The sequence below is a fragment of the Thalassophryne amazonica genome, chromosome 11 (assembly GCF_902500255.1).
Source record: "Thalassophryne amazonica chromosome 11, fThaAma1.1, whole genome shotgun sequence".
NCBI lineage: Eukaryota > Metazoa > Chordata > Actinopteri > Batrachoidiformes > Batrachoididae > Thalassophryne > Thalassophryne amazonica.
Window position 1 is genome coordinate 28413769 of NC_047113.1, and position 5504 is coordinate 28419272.

A 5504-nucleotide genomic window follows, 5' to 3' on the forward strand; every position below is an offset into this window, starting at 1 on the left:
GCAGCACAGGTAACGCACGACAACAGTGCTAAAAATAATAAAAACGAAAGCGTTAGCAAGCTAGTTAGCTTGCCAACGCTGATGAAAGTTAGCTGATAAAAGTGCTCCGTCGCGATGTTTCGACCGTTAGAGGTCTTCCTTAGGCGTTGGAGCACAGTAAAAAAGTAAAAAAAAAGTAAAAAGGTAAAAAAGTAAAAAAGTATTGAAAAAGACTGTTAGTTCAAAGTCCAAAGCAGCAGGTAGCAGTCTCTGTGTAAACAGTCCCAACAGAGAGCCAAAATTCTGATGCAACGTCTTCCTTCCAACAGTGAACGCACGACAACGGTGCTAAAATAAAATAAAAATCAACTAAACACGCTGTGGAGCAACACAGGTAACGCACGACAACAGTGCTAAAAAAAATAAAAACGAAAGCGTTAGCAAGCTAGTTAGCTTGCCAACGCTGATGAAAGTTAGCTGATAAAAGTGCTCCGTCGCGATGTTTCGACCGTTAGAGGTCTTCCTTAGGCGTTGGAGCACAGTAAAAAAGTAAAAAAAAAAGTAAAAAGGTAAAAAAAATAAAAAAGTCTTGAAAAAGACTGTTAGTTCAAAGTCCAAAGCAGCAGGTAGCAGTCTCTGTGTAAACAGTCCCAACAGAGAGCCAAAATTCTGATGCAACGTCTTCCTTGGTCCGCCAGGCGGATAGACTGGTGGACCAAGTCCGTTGTGTCCTACTATATTAAAGGGATGTGACCATTTAACACAACTGAATTGTGCTTTGTTATTGTTTAATATTGTTATTAAAAATATGATCACATGACAACGGTTAGATTTAAAACAGGGCTGCCTGTGTGTGAAGAACACCTGCCCTGCATGCTGTCATGTCTACCTGCTCTACTCACACCTGATTATTTAATTCTGATGTTTCCCAGCTCCTCATTGGCTGAGCATACCTTTAACATTAATTAGCTGTTTGTGGATCAGGATGAATAAACAAGCTTCCCCCCCTCCAAGAACAGATTTGGGCAGCCCTGGTTTACTATCACAATGTTACCTACACTTAATAATTTTTTTTAATTTTTTTTTTTTCTGTGTGGCTTCACATATGCATCTTAGATCTGGATCTGGATCAGACTGCACATTTTGATAATCTGTTTTGGGATACACAGTATTTACATTTAAAAAATGAATAAAAATGATCAGGTAGTTTTCATTAATTCTGGTGTATTACTGTAGGTTAAATCAGCCAAAATGTTGAAAAATAAGTTATCAGTGCAATATTATAAAAGCTTTAAATTGATCCATGAGACTGACTGAGATTGGGATTAATCCCACAAGTGAATCAATGCTTTCACTAACCAAATTCCAAACTACGGCAAAATTTAATTGAAAACCATCTGTAAAGTTTTGAGGTATATCCACAGATGGACAGACATCAGTGAAAAGATGATGGAACCTATGTCCAACTTCATTGGCAGTGCACACAGACAAACATGAATACACCCTGGGGGATACTTTTTATAGCTTCTGTATTTCTTCTGGAAAGTCCACTGTAAGCAATCTCTGAAAGAAAAGTAATCAGAGTTCTGACCACTGTCGAGGTCCCTAAGTTTTAGTAGTGCATGTAATAAATGAATGCAAAACTCTCATGGTGGCTTTTCTAGGTTAGGTTTATATAGGCTTGCCTAACCTGCTTAGTTTGCAGATCTATATTTGGAAACTGAAGCCTGCAGGTTTTTAGAACTCACCTTCAGCAAAAACAACTAATTTGGTACACTAACTTACACAAAATGACAAGCAAAGACAATCCTGGAATGATTATTTAGTTGAAGTTTTCACAGTCACATGAAGAACACTCACTGAAATGCTTAGCTGCTAAGGTTCCACACTGTGCAAGGACCTCTACTACTTACAGTGACAAACAACATTTTGACCTACATACCTATTGTAAATAGGTCAAAATGCTTTACGACTTTTCAGTTGGGTTTGCGGTTGTACAGGTGTTGTTGCAACAAAGGGTGACAACCTGACTTTCTGCACTCCGCCATAACATTGTGACCACTTGCCTAATACTGTGTAAGGCCCCCAAAACAGCTCTGAGCCTTTGAGGCGTGGACTCCACTACACCTCTGAAGGAGTGCTGTGGTATCTGGTGCCAAGACATTAGCAGCAAAGGCTTCTGTTGAAGACCACAGGGGCATGCTTCTTCTCTGACATGGTAACTTTCAGCATTGATAGGCTGAACTCGTGATGTCTAATACTCCCGTCACACTAGAGGCCAAATGAGCCCGAATGCCATCCGAATGAAAATATGACGTACATTCTGGAACAGCTGAGGTGCATTTGAAAACTGCTGACTGCAATCTGAGTGTGTTCCAAGCAGTCGGGCAAATTCCTGTGGCCGGCCTGAAAGTTTAGTTCATGTTCAAAAAGGCTGAGGTGCAGTTGAGATGGAAAAATATTGTACGGCAGTCGAGGAGGACTCTAACTGCATTCTGACTGCAATCTAAATATTCTCACGGCATCAAAATAGCATTCAAAATGGTCTGATTGCACTCGAGGGAATGTTGAAATGTTCAGGCACGCCAAATCCTGCTGGTATGTGCCAAATGTGGCATGGAGCTGCACGTCCAGTGCGGTCCAATTGGGGTGTAAGAACTTGCCCAAACTGAATCTGTCCTGACCCATACTGCCTCCAGTTATGGGAAGTGTACATTATGTACTGTACATATGTCATGGTGGTGTTTGTGGTCTCCCTCAAACAGCACATGAGAAGCAGAACGCACTCACCTCTCCAGCCGGACAGCGGGGCCGTATCGCAGCCCTGTGGAGCTGTCATGTCAGATCGCATGCTGCCCTGTGGAACTGTCATGTCAGATCATGCGCTTGTGTCCCCATTTTTCCTGCTTGCAGCACATCATCTTCAAGGACAAAATGTCACCTTGCTGAGTATTGTAGCCCACCCACTGACAGGGGCCTTCATAAGGAGATAATCAATGTTATTCATTTCACCTGTCCATGGTCACAGTGTTGTGGCTGATCAGTATATAGCACATGATCTAAAATGCACAGATCAACAGCATTCAGGGAGTGTCCAACTCTACTTTCCTATTTATATGATGATAAATCTGAGTGCAAAGTAAAGTGCAGAGTGAAAAAGGGTTGTATTTAGTTTCTCAATTAAGAGTGTGTTTTTTATGCATCACAAGTTACACCTGTCAGAGTGTCATTTGCCATTTCCTTCAGAGCTATGTTAGAACCTGGCACATTACTATTTAGAGAGAGGAGAAGTGAGAGGTTTTCTGGCAAGGAAACTAATACCAATGCAAATTGTAAAAACACACAAACAGTTATGAGAGCAGCAGTCATCCACCTGAGCTCCCTCAGGTGAAGCAGCTGCGCTTCTTGTTCCTGCAGTATCTCTGTGCATATCTGTTCATGGATAATCCTATGGAATCCATAGGATTATCCATGCACATTTATTTGCCAAGCAGCTTGGTGAAAAAAGATCAACTGTTGGAGCAATTATTAGAAAATGGAAGAAGCTAAACATGACTGTCAATCTCCCTCGGACTGGGGCTCCATACACGATCTCACCTAGTGGTGTATCAGTGATCCTAAGAAAGGTGAGGAATCAGCCCAGAACTGCACGGGAGGAACTGGTCAATGACTTGAAGAGAGTTGGCACCACTGTTTCCAAGGTTACTGTGGGTAACACACTAAGACGTCATGGGTGAAAATCATGCATGGCACGGAAGGTTCCCCTGCTTAAGTCAGCACACGTCCAGGCCCATCTTGAGTTTGCCCATGACCATTTGGATGATTTAGAGGAGTCATGGGAGAAAGTTATGTGGTCAGATGAGAGCAAAATAGAACTTTTTGGTCTTAATTCCACTCGCCGTGTTTGGAGGAAGAAGAATGCTGACTGCACTGAGTGTTTCTTTCTCTTTTTGCTCTGTATGCACCACTCTGCATTTAATCATTAGTAATTGATCTCTGCTCTCTTCCACAGCATGTCTTTTTCCTGATTCTCTCCCTCAGCCCCAACCAGTCCCAGCAGAAGACTGCCCCTCCCTGAGCCTGGTTCTGCTGGAGGTTTCTTCCAGTTAAAAGGGAGTTTTTCCTTCCCACTGTTGCCAAGTGCTTGCTCACAGGGGGTCGTTTTGACCGTTGGGGTTTTTCCGTAATTATTGTATGGCTTTCCCTTACAATATAAAGCGCCTTGGGGCAACTGTTTGTTGTGATTTGGCGCTATATAAATAAAATTGATTTGATTTTGATTTGATTTGATTTATCACCCTAACCTGCTGCACATCCTTTCCAGCTCTGTCCCTTTGTCTGGCCAATCGTACAAGTCCTTTACAACTGTTTGTTGTGATTTGGCGCTATATAAATAAAATTGATTTGATTTGATTTGATATTTTGCAGGTGGAAGAAAGCAGTCCTCATAATATCGCTAATGTGGAGGTCAAAGGACAATGTAGGATCAAAAATTACCCCAAGGTTCCTCACTTTGCCAGTGTGATGTATGACACACGAGCCTAGGCTAAGTGTTAGCTGGTCAAATTGATGCCGATGTCTCATTGGACCAAGAACCATCATTTCAAATTCTTGAAGCCATTTCTTAATAAATGGAGATTCCAAACAATCAGTTCAACCAACTGTATGCAAGTACAAGTCAGCTGGATGTGTCACCACTTTGCCAAGGTCTGGAAGAAGATCCAAACTGTCACCCTCAGATGAGAGGTCATTGCTTAGGATGTTCAGGAACAACCCAGGACGCATCCACATGGACAAGCCAAATGCCTTCTGGAGAAAAGTTATATGGTCAGACAAAACATACGGGTGATTCTTAGACTACGGGCACTTTTATGTCCCTTGATCATATTTCATGAAAAAAAGAAAAAAGGGGAAATTTCACACTTTTATAGTTATCTTTACAATGAAAGTGTTTGAAGAAATTTGTCCTAGTAGTCTATGACTTTTTCACCTTTTTTCAGCATCATTATATGCAAATATTGCCGTTTTGTGCTTGTCCCACACCCAGACTTATGATCTTCAATGATAAAAATGAATAGTAAACAAACGTTTTTCTAATGTTTTAAAATATCTCTGAATAAAATATCAGTAAAATAATCAAAACATAACTGGGGTATTCAATGTCATACAACTGTTGTGATTTTTTTAAACAAAATGTAGTTGTCCCACACTATTGCCGTAATTTCCACCACAACAATAATGTCCCTTTAAAAAGTTTGTATGAAAGATTGTGTGGGTAGTTTCTATGGAGATAAACAGTAACATCAGAGCACATGTATATAGCGCCAAATCACAACAAACAGTTGCCCCAAGGCACTTTATATTGTAAGGCAATGGTGTGGTGGAAATTACATTTACAAGGCCAATAGTGCCCGTAGTTAAAGAATCACCCATACATTGAGCTATTTGGCCACAATGACAAGTGGTATGTTTGGAGGAGTAAACTTGAAGCTTTCAAAGCTGAGACCACTGTACCAACTGCATGG

General features: G+C 41.1%; 1 protein-coding gene across 2 annotated transcripts in view; it reads left to right on the top strand.

Annotated features, from left to right (window-relative positions):
• The window catches only part of LOC117520004 (Kv channel-interacting protein 1-like), a 183406-nt gene that overhangs the window by 131007 nt on the left and 46895 nt on the right, over positions 1–5504 (top strand). The window lies entirely within an intron of this gene.